The sequence below is a fragment of the Tamandua tetradactyla genome, chromosome 3 (genome assembly GCF_023851605.1).
Source record: "Tamandua tetradactyla isolate mTamTet1 chromosome 3, mTamTet1.pri, whole genome shotgun sequence".
Lineage (NCBI taxonomy): Eukaryota > Metazoa > Chordata > Mammalia > Pilosa > Myrmecophagidae > Tamandua > Tamandua tetradactyla.
Genome location: NC_135329.1, coordinates 153,132,795 through 153,147,560, shown reverse-complemented (window position 1 = coordinate 153,147,560; position 14,766 = coordinate 153,132,795). Strand labels below are relative to the sequence as shown.

Here is a 14,766-nt window from a genome sequence, read left to right as displayed (position 1 = left end):
ACAGTTTGTTTATCCACTGCCCTGCTGATGGGTCTCATAACTTTGAATTGAATGTCAGACATAGTGGGTTAAAGCACAGTAGATAATGAAGTAAATTATATATATGCCCGGAAAAGAGCATGCATCTCCTTCTGTCAAGCTATGACAGCCAATCCAGTCTAAAATGCCCTCCGTCTAGTATTCTGTTGTCGACTTACTTAGATTCAGCTTACCATAGGTTTTCAAAGATTTGCCAGCAGAAGCAAATCTTTCCTCTCTTAGGGTTTGGAATCTGTGTGCCTGGAGCATGTGTCTCAGTTTTCCTGCCCTCTGCTAAGCCATCAGCATGCACTATGCACTGGCACCTCAGAAGGGAATTCTCTTCTTCCCTACCTCCCCACCCACCTGCTCCACCACCACACACACAACTGCAGTCAGTGCTGCCTGGTACGCAGTGGGTAGCTTGGTATGACTGTTGGGTTTCTCTCAGTTCTCCCTCAGGTTTCAGCAAGACTGGTGCCCCTACACACCTCAGGAAGTGTTTCTTTCAGTTTCCTGCTAAGTACTCAGTCTTTCTCTTGAGCAGCCTGTGAAGGGTCTTTGAGAAGAACTCTGGGAGGGTGCCTTTGTGTCCAAAGTTCCTAAGCATTCTATATGCTACACTCAGGCTTTAAAAAATTAATCATAAGGTCAACTGTTGTCTTCTTTCTCACACATATGGCAGCTTCCTCGTCCTCCCATCACTCTGCTGAGGACGGCTGCAGCTGTGGGTCTCTTCTTACCTTAAGAGGGGCTCATCAGTATTTGAGTTTCAATCTCATCTCTCCAACTGAGTTTTAAAAAGGTGACTTTTTTTTGCACGTGCATCCTGCTTGCTCTTGCCTTTAAGTGGCGAGACTTTCTACTAGCAGAGGTGGAAGTGGTCTCAAATGTTATTTTTACATAAAAGATATGCTCAAGCTAAAACATTAGTAATTTATTATGCTTACAGTATACATTATGAAAAGCAGCTTAAATTTGCCCTATATACCCAATATACATTATAAATATCTAATAAACATGTGCTGTAGCCTCAATCAAATATAAGATTTCCATGGTATGTTTTTTTAATTGATCTCTGGAATATCTGTACTTGAAAAGAAGATTTTGACAAACCTTTCTCTAAATTTCATGACAAAAATCATGGAAATGCTTCATTTTCAAAAAGTTATACAATGATATTGACTATGATTTTTTAATCATATCACCTATAGCTCTTCCTTATCTGAAGATTTTCATATGACACATTGATTGAAAATCAAGAGCCCAATGGGTTTTTAAAACTCCTCTTTGGGAATTCATGAAGTACATAACATATTTCATTACTTGTCAGGTTTTTTTATTCTTTTTCTTTTCTTTCTTAAGTAAAATTGGCATTTTTAACTTAACCTCAAAAGTTACAAACGTTGACCTTAAATGACTATTAGGTGATTCCAAAAACCAAACCAATTCTCAGCACACTGGACACAGGGGACTTCTATGTGAGCATTCAGTCCCATGAATTCAGGGCTTAGCACTGCCTTAATTTAATGGGGCATTACAGGGTTCCATTCCTTCTGCACCTTTTAGGATGCTAAATTTTAAAGAGATTCAGCCATCTTTTAAAAGGATTGATGTCACCATTTATTAAAATCACTAAAACTATACTACCAGAAAGAATATATATATATAAAATCAGCTTTGAAGACAGTCTCAAGATTGGAATTTTAAAATTGCTCAATGGAAACCATCTCAGTTAAGTACGGTGACGTGAGGATCATTCATTAGGTTAAGACATTAAAAACAACAACATCACATTACTTTATAGTCACAATTTAGGTACTTGGTGGTCTCTGTCAATGAAAAGAGCTTGATACCCTTCCAAATGATATACTTCCACCAGGTACTCTACTACTTTATTTGTATTTCATCGACATGTTATATAGAAAAGAGAAGAAGAAGCAGCAGTGCTTCATTTATGGGATTTAGTTATGTGCTGTTACTCTACATTCATCTTTTAATGGGAAATCATTCATCTAAATTGGCACCTTCCTTTTGTAGACTAAAAGTAATCAGAATCCATGTCGACACACCTGTGCAAGATGCTGCTTAAACTGAAACAAAATAACAAACAAGATAGTCTTGAGAATTTGAAATCTCTTAATTTTTCAGAATGGTTTTACAATGAACACATTCACTGTGCTATGCTGCTTAGAATTAAAATACCAAGTTTTCACGTTATTATTTTAGTTTTTCCTTTTTTCATCTTTACAACAAAATCCATCCTCTAATCGTGAGAATAATCTCCATATATCTCACATAGGAGAAACATTTAGGGATATTAATTGTCATGAACAAAATTTGATTATCCTATCTCTGAAAACTTATTCTGAAATGCTGCAAACACATGTGCATCAAGCTATATTGTTTTCATTTCTAAACAAACCTACATGGGGAAACCTATTGCCCAAGAGCCGTAATTCAACTTTACTTCTATTCGCAAAACATCAAGTGCCCTCTATTAAGTATACTATATCAAGTAGACTGAGTTAAACATAATAATCAAGATGTTCATAACTGCTGTTATTAAGAAGGGTTCTCAAATGTAATTTTGACTAAAAGGAAATTGTAGTCAGACTTTATGTATGTCAAAGCAAACAGTGCTAAAATATATGAATTATACACACATACACTTTATTTTAAATGGATAGATATTGATGGGGTCATAAAGAAATGTTTTAAATTTATATAATCAGTTTATGGAGCCAGTTTTGTGCCAAAAGTGTTTTAGGAAATGAGTAAACTAAGACACAATCACTCGGTAGTTTATTGAGAGGAAAGGCTGTTGTACGATCAGTGATCTCTATTGTTGCAGAAGTACTTAGTTGAAAAATGCATCCTTTATCCGAGAATGAAATACTTTAAAATAAACTACTTTTATGGGTTTGCTAAATAAGTCAGAACCAAAAAAAATGTACTTTAAATACAGATGATGAGACAATTACACCTTGATTCTCTCAACTCTACACTGTCTAAGAATCACTGGCCAAGTTCACACTAAAAAGAAACATTTTTTTAGAAAGTTGGATTCACAATATTCCTTTCAATATTAGTATAACTGAAAGGGCACATACTCAAAAACCTAAAGTTTAATATTCAGATTTCAGTGGCATCCACAGTCCTAGCTATTTTCCCCTTTTACCTTTATAGTACTTATTTTCTGATTATACTATTATTTCTAAGGTGGAACTGTTTAACTTTCAAATATTTAGGCAAAGAGATACCTTCATCCTATGCATTTCCATAGAAAAGTGTATTTCCCTTAGCTGTATATATACCATTCCAGGTTGTAATTGCCATTTTAATTATCTAATCCCCCAATAATTACAAGTTTTAAGGAGACAGAGATTATAACTGTTTTAGTCACTATTGTAGCCACAATGCTGGCATTATAGCTGATATGTGGCTAGTGCTCAAAAATATCTGTGGAATTTCTATGCCTTCATTAAACAAATACTTAACACTTTCTATAGGCACCATGACAGGCAATAAAGATTCAAACATGAACCTATGTAAGAAGGTCATAACCTAATAAGAGAAATAAATAAAATACAATGTGAAAAGGGCAGCAAGCAATGGAAACATTCATTAGTTATAAAAGTAACGAAGAAGGAGGATTTAATTTTCTTTGGTGAAGTTTGTATAAAAGATTACTGAAGGAGGTTTCTTTTAAGCTGGATTTTCATAGATGAATGGACTTTTGCCAGGCACATAAGTGGGGAGAAGAGACAAAATTTTAAATAAGTAGTATAATATTTGCAAAGACACATTGGATATGATAATTCCATTGACAAAACCCATACTCCTACAGCATAAAATAAGTCAATTCTTGAAGTAGACGAAGTTCTTACCCCAAAAAGAGTGAATTCTCATTCCAAAAATAAACATGTCCTTGATATTTCCACTGCTTTGACTCTAGTTTGGGAATCCCATAGGCTTTTATAATATCATCATTATTAGAGTTCCATTCTAATTTAATCAGTATGTCCCATTGACCAGTGCGAAGTACAAAATTAATTCACATTCAAATTCTATTCTATTCCAATTAAATGATTCGGAGGCTCTCTTCCATCTCATCAGGCTCCTCTCATTAATGAATGTTCCAGGACCCCCAGGGATAATTACTTCGTGCGAAGGATCCATCTTGCTTGCCATCACGTCAGGGAGAGAATCCAGGATAGCATGCTTTGTGAGCTTCCTGCTATACTTGTGCCTGCTTCCCCAGGACTGCTGTTGAAACCTGGGCAGTTTGCCCAAACCAAAGCTGTCTGGGTAAGCAAGGTGTTTCCTGGATGGGGGTGATGCTCAGTGGCATGGGTACACACTGAGCCCAGTGAGTTCTGAGTCAGCATCTGGACACAATATGTATCCTGCTAAACAATGGGTTTCCCCCCTCCATGCCTGGTCCCAGATGAAAGTATAAACAAGGTAGTGTCATACTTAGGTTTCAACTCACTGGCTCCTGTCATCATAGTTATTTAATTACAAAAATTTTTGTATTTCTACGCACATATACACAGACAGTCATTTTTCAAAAACTAAAATCAGCCAAGATGTAGAGGGGTTTCCTGTTTCGGCCGCGTGCTAGTCAATGACATACCTTTTTACATAGTTACCAGGAGTGTTAGATATCCTGCCTCTTCTAGGCATACTGCTAATCATCGCTTCTTATTCTTGGGTTAGTGATATTTCTATCCATGAAAAACCTGATTCTAATCTGTCCTACACAATGCTTCCCAATTGAATTTACCAAAGCACAGCTACTGTGTTAGCAAAAAATTTTATTGAAGCTCTACTATCAAACCATAGCAAAACTCCTAGGCCTAGCATTCAAGGATTTCCATTTTTCTAGTCTCAAGCTGTTTTTCCATTCATATTCCAGCATATCACTTCATAAAATCAAGGGCTCCTATATCCCTAGAGCTATAAGGATCCAGATATAATCTAGTTCTAATTCAACCATTTTATTTTGCTGTGAGAAAATCCACATGGAATTTCAAATTTTTATTATGTTAAGGACTTTGCATGTTCAAAGCAGAGAACAATGACTGCTTATAGAAGGTTCTCACTAAATATTTGTTTTATGGATTAAATTCCTCAAGATATGTCAAAATGCAGGTACAAGGCTCTCTCATAATTCCCAAAGTGAATACTGAAACAATCAAAAATGAAAATTATGCATACACACACATTTCCCCATTTGAAAAGAAAAGTGCATACATTAGAACACCTATAATTTCAGTATTACGTCTATTTCACTAATAATTATTATTTAAGTTCTACCAAACATTGTTCAAACACCATATATATGTATATATATGATATATAATAACCAATTTAATCCTTAAACAATCCTATGCTGTAGAGATTATTACGTGCATTTTACAAACAAAAAACTGAGGCACAATGAGATTAAGTAACAAGTACATTGGGAAAAGAATAAAAGAAAATTTTGGCTGCATCATGTGTAGAAGCAGAAAGTTTCTTGGGTGACTCCCAGGTATCTGGCCTAAGTATCTGATAATGGAAATGCCAATATGAAGATGGCAAACATTGGAAGAACATTTGGATTTGGTGTGGGTGTGTAGTTTAGGTATTTTATTTGGACCTTTTATATTAAGAGGTCACCTAAGTCATTCAAGGAGAGAACCTGAAGTTCAGAAGAGATGCCGCAAGTGGAGCTATAAATCTGGGAGACATCGACCTACAACTTATATAATATCCAGATATGACATGTATATATATACACCCACACACCCACATGCTCCAATACTAATATCTAGAACTATGCTCCACTGAACTATGGTTTAATTTAACCCAACTTCTGGATTCAGAAAATGATGTCTTTTGATTCTGAAGCTTAGGGATCTGTATCAGTTAGTATAGAGTTTAGATGCTGTAACAAAAAACAGATTACAATGGCTTTACCAAATGGAGGTTTATATAACTTAGGTAACAAGAAGCCTGGAAGTAAGTCTTACAGACTTCTTGTCCTTGCAGCTGCTCAAGGACCTCGTCAAAGACCCCAGTTCCTTCTAGCTTGCTGATCTTCCATCCTAACTGTGACATTTGCCAGGACTCTACCTCCTGGCACTGTGTCTATGTTCTAGACAGAAAGAAAAAGAAGGCCTATTATCAGGAAAACAATGCATTCCAATTTCTTTTCATTTGCTGGGATTATGTCACATGGACACCCCTAGAATAAGTGGATCCTGGGAAATAAAGTTTTCACCTGAGCATATTGTAATCCTGCCTAAATAAAAGTGAGATTCTATATTGTTAAGGAAGAAGGGAGAGCAGATATCAGATAGATAATTAGCATGCTTGGCACGCATAGGATTTTAGGGCTTTAATGGAATTCGAAATTGTCTAATGTAAACCTTTTCATTTTCCATATGGAAAGATAAAAATTATTTGCTTGAGATTATACTGTGTATAGGTAGAATTGGTAGTAAGAAATAGCTAAGAATAGAACCTAGATTTCCTGGCTTCTGGTTCAGTGGCACATTCGTCACAACACTTTGTAGTACCAACTGTCTAAAATCCCACTATTATACCAGCCCAACAATTTTATTCTAGAGCTTACATTTTCCATTCAGTTTCTATAGTTTCCTGTGCAGATGGCTACTATGATACTTATCACATTCTATTATAATTATTTGTTTGTGTGTCTATTTGCCCTCTAAATTGGAAACTCCCTCTGGAGCAGGCACCACGACTTAATCATCTTTATATCTTCCCCAGGGTCTCAGAGAACACTCAACACACTGTAGATAGTTAATAGATTCTTGTTACATGAATTAACCTCACATGGAAGAATATCGCCTCAGGATGATATTTTAGTGGTGTCTGATGGGAGGATATTAAGCATTCTTAGTGATGTTGATTTTTATCCCAAGAGCCCCTGAGCCATTGGTTAAAATAATTATTGCAACATTATAATCATAGATCTTAAGGCTGGTAAAAGTCATCTGATTTAATCCGTACCTTCATAAAGTCTGTTTTTGGATCAGAGGCAAATGAGATCCTAAGAAGTTATATTGCCCAAGGTCACAGGATCAGTAAGTGGGAGGGAGGAGACAAAAAGCCCAGGCATACTTCTGAGGGGTATTTAGTGTTGCGATTATTATTTTTTTTAAAAGATCACATTGCCAAAACTTTAATGTAAACTTTAATATATTTCATTTTTATATTTTATATGCTCAAAGTCTAGAATGTTCTATGCTGTTTTAAAATGCTGATCTTTTAATACATCTTTAGGTGAAGATGCAAAGGTTTTCACAAATATGATATTGCAAATGGTCGACAGCAAAAGGGAGCTAAAGCTTATTATCAAGATTGAACTTTTCCACTTCCAGGAATTGATACTTATAATACATCTTCAGGACCCCTCAAGGGCAGCTAAGAAATTCTACTTTCTGTTTGTTACTGGGAAAATAGAGGTTAAAATAAAGGCCAGAGGAACTGTCAGAAGGCATTAGTTCTGCTACTATATAAAGATATCCATTTGCTTAAATTACACTGGCTCTTACCTTCCACACTGCTGCTATATGCAACACAAACAACACTCTTTTTCTCAGCACTTTTACTCATTTGAAAACAACATGCATTTTATGTAATTAAATAAATTAGACTGGTCTAGGATAAGAGACATAGTCCTTGTCCCCAAGACCTAAATTAAAGCATGGAGGTCTATTAAGAACTAAACAGTAGACAGAAAGACAATGAGGTACAGAACTAAACATCAGCTCATATATGTCATATATATCATATATATTATATATTTATAGCAATTTCCACATTTTTTGTTGCAAGTAAGCTCTATTTCTCTGGGACGTAAATTCCACTTAGTATAAATTTGCTGAATAAGAGTGATTGATGTCTCCTCTTCAGTTCAGTGCAATTTATAGAAGACATTGTTTGAAAAATGAGAGATAGATAGTTGGGTAAGTTAAACAGGATTGAATGGAGTTGACATGTCATACGAAGGGTCAGAAGCATAAATTTCTGTTTACAAAATATATTCTCATCCTCATACTTGACCTCATTTGATAATCTCCATAACCTCATAAGGTAAATAAAAACAACAGATTTTCTTATTTCTAGATGAGGAAAATGAGGCTTATAGAAATTTATGCAGCCTGCCTAAATTCTCATAGGTTGTAGGTTGTGATCTGAGAATTAAAGCTCTAAATCCATGGAGTTCTGCCTCTAAATCTAGGATTCCTTTTACTTCACCTTTTCCTGTTAATATCAGTAGAGCAGACTGCAATATAGTGGGGAGAAACAATGTACCTTATAAGAGCTAAGCTTGTATTTTATGGATTTGTTTAAAAATATATATTTTTAACCTAGTTTAGTTACTAAACAACTATAGTCAAGACAGGTAATCATTTGAAACCTCATTCATTTGACAAAGGTATGAAATACCTGAATAGTAATTAGTCCTGCTACATAATTGTCTTGATGTGCTATGTTTAATGATTAATATGCTTTTAAATTCATAATTGTCTAAAATCTACCTACCCATAGCTCTGGGACAAAGAGACCTTTTCTGTGAATATGTGTGCCCTGTAATCCTGCCTTTATATTGCTCTGTGAAAAAGCTTATTAGGAACAGAATCCATTAAGGTCTATATTAAAAGATCTGTGGGAAAATAATGAATCAGGAAACCAACACAGGGAGCTAAATGTAAAATAAATCCTTTAACACCTGTTAATTTTTTAAAATGTATTCATTTGCCTTGCAAGAAAGTTTTAGAAAATAAGGTAAAAACTTACTCCAAAAAAGATTTATTATGAGTAATTCAGAATCTTCTTTCATGCAACACTGTTCTCTTGTAACCAACCTGCCCTCCAAGAAGCAGTATAATATATACTACCACTACCTTTACATGTGTTTAGTGCTTTGTAACTGAAAAAAATAATTTTCACATACTTTATCTCTTTCTCTATATAAGCATGTGCATCTCCATACTTACTATATTTCTATGAGACATCTCTTATTTTGTCTAGAATATAAGCTTAAAAGCTATCCGTATATTATAGCACCAAGACACACAGTGGTATTCAGTTTTGAGAATATAGGGATGCATAAAAATTTAGCAAAGAAGAAAATAAATGTTCTGAGTATCATGAAATAAATTTCATGACAAAATAGTTCATGAATCATTCAGAATCTCCTCATTTTCTTGGATTATAAAGACAAGAATTTCAGACATAATAGTGATGTTGTCATCATCCTTTGTTATTCAAAGATGTTCCTGTTACCAATACGCTCATCTGTGTCTGAGGATGCAGCTGGAAAAAGCTTGTAGCTGTTGGTACTTTTCACACAGCAAGGATCTTGGTTATATGTATCTCTATTCCTCATGTCAAGAGCTTTACCTAAACTTTTGAACTCCTCCTATGAGGTTAGCTGATCGGCTTCTAATTTTCTTCCACCCTATAGCTCAGGCCCTCTACTTGAAATTATGTAACTTGTAATCTTTGTTCCACCTACCCTCATTGCTTAGCACATGCTTAGATTCCCAACTACCTTCCTAAATCTCTTCTATGTCTAGACTAGGACAACGTCCATAACGATACCGAGCAAGGGAGGGAACTAGATGAAGGTCAACTCTAGGTTGCCATCCTACGCAGTCTGCACGATCCCTCCCATCCACCAATGCCCTTTCTCTGCTACACCTAGCAAGACTCCAAATAATCACTTTTCCAATCAAAAGCTGTTGAGGAAAGTCTACTGCAAATATTCCTTATATTCTTTTGTAAATGCGAGTCACCTTAACCCAAAGGTTTTAATATTTAACACAGTAACTCTAATTTTGAGTGAAAGCCTAGTAAATGCATTTCAGAAACCAAATAAGGAAGAAAAATTCAAAGGATTGTGATGAATCAAGTAAAGAGCAGAGGGCTTGTTTCTGGAGTATGAATTTGGCTGATTCTTTACCTGGATCAGAATCTGACTTTATGGCCCTAAGAATAGTTTTCTCTATTCTGGTCCTCTGACAGACATTCTAGAAAGACTAAGGGTGAGATCTTTTACCTTTTAATTTAAAGCCAAATGGAAATATTTGGGTTAAGAAAAATGATGTCATATTCAGTGCCAAAAGCAAAAAAAAAGTACTTTTATTTCATTTAGTGCTCAAAATATTCTTGCAAAGGAAACACATTATTGGGAAAGAATATATTGGAAATGCTGACATCCTTGGGAAAAGTGGCAATGCAACTTTTTTTTTTTTTTGGTATGCTGTATGGCGGGGTCACAGTTCATTATTTTTCCATGTGAGTATCCCATTATTGCAGTGCTATTTGTTGAATTTTTGTTTGCTTGTTTTTGGGGAAGTGCATGGACCAGGAATTGAACCTGGGTCTCCCACATGGCTGGCGAGGATTCTACCACTGAACTTCCCTTGTACCCCCTTAATATGTTTAATTTCTAATGATTCCAAAGGAATAAGAACTTTTCCCCCTTTTGTATCACTTTGCCTACCTCAAAATGACATTTTATTTTTAATTGTCTTTGGAACAACTATTAGATGTATTATTAAAATGTCAACCATAAGATAGAAATTAATTGAAGGGATTACCTTGATTTTTATCATTTCATGCCTTCAAAATTGCAACTCCAAATTTAAATGTAATGATCTTAGCCTACATAAAGGCCAGTGTATTTTCCAGAGATGACTGCACCAATATATAATCTATCCCACATATTCTTCTAACAATGTGACATCAACAGGTGAGATCTATGGCTCCTTTCCTTGAGTCTGAGTAGACCTTTAGAACTGCATTGATCAACAGGATATCACAAGCATCATGCTGCCTTACTTCTGAAGCTAGGTCATAAAAAAATGACATGGCTTCTGCTTTGTATTCTCTCTCTCTCTCTCTTTCCTTTTCTCTCCATTCACCCTTGAAATTTAGCACCATTCAGTGAGCAATCCCATATTAACCCATTTGGAGAGAACCACATGGAGGGAATCATGTGAAAAGAGTCTTAATGTGGAGAGAAACTTGTCCTTCAGCTGATTTTTAACCACAACTATGAGCTATGTTAGCCATAACCACCAGCTGCATGAATGAATGAGTCTTCAGATGACTCCAGCCCCCAGCCTCTGAGTCTTCCAAAGGATGCCACAGGTATAGTGGCACAGAGATAAGCTGAACCAACTGCACCCTGTCCAAACTGGGCCCAATAGAATCTCTGATCTGAGCATAATAAGTGGTTGTGTAATCAAATACATTCCAAGTAATTTATTACACAGTTGTAGTTACTAGAACATCAGCAAACTGGAAATATGTACTTGATGTTTTTGCTATTTTCTACTCTTGGCTTTGGTCATCAGTGGAATTTATGATTGTTTAAAGAAATGATGAGACATAGTGATGTAGTATCTACTCCATTCTTTCCATGTCTCTAATATTCCTGGGCAGGCTTAGTACACCACTGGAGGTAGCACAATGCACAATCATATTTCATCACCAAATTGGCAATTTAGAAGTCACATGGAAACAATATATCCTGAAATCCTACCTATAGACATAAAGATATTTAACTTATTTCCAAAGATTTTGAATATCTGTATGTGCAAAAGAAGAAAAAGAAGAATGGGATTAATGTTTCTTAAGTTGTTTCTACATGCAGGCACTATTAGTTTCTTAAATATCTATAACCACCCCCTGAAATGGGGCATTGCCACAGATGCAACTATGAGAAATCAGTGAAGAGGTACAGTCAAAATTCAAACTCATTTCCACACTTTGCACCCAACCTTGTTTTTATAATGGTGCTAATAGTAATAACAACTTCAGCGGACGCCAATCAACTTGAATAAGAGAGTTTGTGAAAACTGCCTATAACATGGCATGCAATAAATATTATTGTTATTTTATCATTGTGTCTTACTTTTCCATTTTATTGTGGGATACTGTAAAAAATTCAAAAATGAGCAAGACAGTCTTTATCTTCAAGAAGTTTACATCACGGCCTCGAAGGATATTGAGATGGAGCTGCAATAGTGGTAGTATGGAGGTAAATACACAAATAACTACAAGGCAAAATACATTTAATAAATGACATATGAATGTGATTGTATTTAATTGAGATATTAAAAAAGATTTCCTGTATACAATTGTACTGAGGATATGAGTTAAGGTTTTATTTTCATTGATAGGAGGAGTAGGTAATTCTATGTAGAAGGAACTGTGGAAAAAAAAAAGAATATGAAAGCATTGGGAAATGCTTTTTAAATTAAGAAATTTTAAGTAGTTCAGTATTCTTGGAAAATGGAATTCACTATTTTTCTTAAGATGAAAAAATTGGATATGTTAGTAGGATTAGGGGAAATAAGAGTGTAGCGCGAAAACCAGGAACGAGGCCGCAGGCCTCCAGGAATGTTCCACGAAGTTAGAACAGGCTGAGACTAAGGATCCATAGTTTCAGGAAGCAGGTTTTATTTGCTATGGCCATAGGGCTCAGCCGAGTCACCTCTGAAAGTCTGAGCCCTGATCAAAAGGCAACCTTAGCTTTTATAGACTCTTTGACATGTTAAAGACAAGGTAAACAATTGGCTGATTTAAGTTGAGAATGGCCCAGAGCTGAACCATTGGGGGGGCCCCCATCCCAGGAACGTCTTCTCTTGCCTACGTGCATCTTCACCAGTTCCTGAAGGCTGGGGAAGGGGGTTTCTATCCCAGGAATATGTCTTATCTCGCTTGCCTGCAAGTAGAGGGGGTTTGGGGATTTTCCACAGAGAGCACAGCTAAACCAGAAAGAGGGGAAGGCCTGCCTGCTACAAGAGGAATGCCCCAAAAGGGACTGGAATGAGTACAGGGAAGTGAGAACAATAGGTGAACACCTCATTCTCAGGGACTGAGAGAAACCAGGGTCACAGGTCACAGGATAGGTGACTAGGTGTGGGATGAGGAGTAGAGGAAAGACGCATAGGCCAGCCTTGGGTTCTCAGCTGCATAGGAAGAAAGACTATATGAATAGTGACGCGAGAAATGGACTTGAAGAGCAGAGGAAGGCTTGGAATGGTTTTGGAAAGGATAAAAACTGAACCAGTTTGGTACGCCATCAGTGGGGGTCATGGCAGCTCTAGCGTGGCCACCAAAAACCCTCAGCAATAAAAACCCCCAACAAAATTTATATGTCGCTGGTGATAAAGAGCATGGAATCTGGATCAGCACTTTCTTGAGTTTAAATCCTTCCCCTGCCACTTACTTGTCACATGACCATAGGTGATACAATCAAATTGAATTGAAGGAAGGAAAGATGCAGAATTTGCAGGACTAACTAGAAGACGCCCACAAAGTGGGACTCGGCAGTTTGGGATGAGGACATGATGAGGAGTCCTACAGAATTCCGGTTTTGGTAAGAATAGTCTGAGCCATAGAGGAAGGGTCATGCCTGGAAAGAGACATCCCTTTGGGGTTATCACTTGCCTTGTAGTGAGGAAAGCAATTGGAATTCAAAAAGGAATTATCCTGTGAATTAACTATATTTAAGTGACAAAAATATGCAGTGGAATTTTCCCATGTTAAAAAGGGAAGCAAACCTTCTGAGACAAAATGAAGTGCATAAGAAACCAGTCAAGAGACCTAACCCATAAAGACAAGAAAAAGTAATAGTCCAGCCAATCTTAAAACTGGAGTGGAAATAAATTAGGCTATCAGAAGACATATGTCAGACAAATTTTCTTTTCAGAACAGGCCTGAAGGTTCAGGCCCAGTAGAACAATTGCTAGATGATGTGGTAGCAGAGAGAGCTCATCCATGGTGGACTTCCACCACAAATGGAAGAATCTTAACTGACAATCCTGGAGTAGGGCAGTGCTCAGTAACTCAGAAACCATAATTAACTCACACTGCTGTACCCTCATTCTTAGCAAAATGGGAACAGTGTGACATAAAGAAATGTCCCAAATGTGTACTTCTACAGTTGGCATAAATGGTATTGGAAAATAGAAAGGGATGACTTTGAATGAGTCATTTGGGATCCTGAAAGAATAAAGAGCTAATCTCACATTCAGCAAAGAAGGAAGCTGCTTCATAAATGTGGGATAGATCTCCTGTCAGAGGGACTTTTTTTTTTAACTTTTTTTATTAATTAAAAAAAATTAACAAACAAAACATTTAGATATCATTCCATTCTACATATACAATCAGTAAGTCTTAATATCATCACATAGTTGCATATTCATCATTTCTTAGTACATTTGCATCGATTTAGAAAAAGAAATAAAAAGACAACAGAAAAAGAAATAAAATGATAATAGAGAAAAAAAAAGACTATACATACCATACCCCTTACCCCTCGCTTTCATTTACCACTATTTCAAACTGAATTTATTTTAACATTTGTTCCCCCTATTATTTATTTTTATTCCATATGTTCTACTCTTCTGTTGATATAGTAGCTAAAAGGAGTATCAGACATAGCGTTTTCACATTCACAGAGTCTCATTGTGAAAGCTGTATCATTGTTCAATCATCATCAAGAAACATGGCTACTGGAACACAGCACTACATTTTCAGGCAATTCCCTCCAGCCTCTCCACTACATCTTGAACAACAAGGTGATATCTACATAATACGTAAGAATAACCTCCAGGATAACCTCTCAACTCTGTTTGGAATCTCTCAGCCATTGACACTTTGTCTCATTTTACTCTTCCCCCTTTTGGTCGAGAAGTTTCTCTCAAT

At 36.2% G+C, this 14,766-nt stretch overlaps 1 pseudogene; it reads left to right on the top strand.

Moving 5' to 3' along the window:
- Nucleotides 1–12,004: 12,004 nt before the first annotated feature.
- Nucleotides 12,005–14,127, top strand: LOC143675801 (UAP56-interacting factor-like; annotated as a pseudogene).
- Nucleotides 14,128–14,766: the final 639 nt, after the last annotated feature.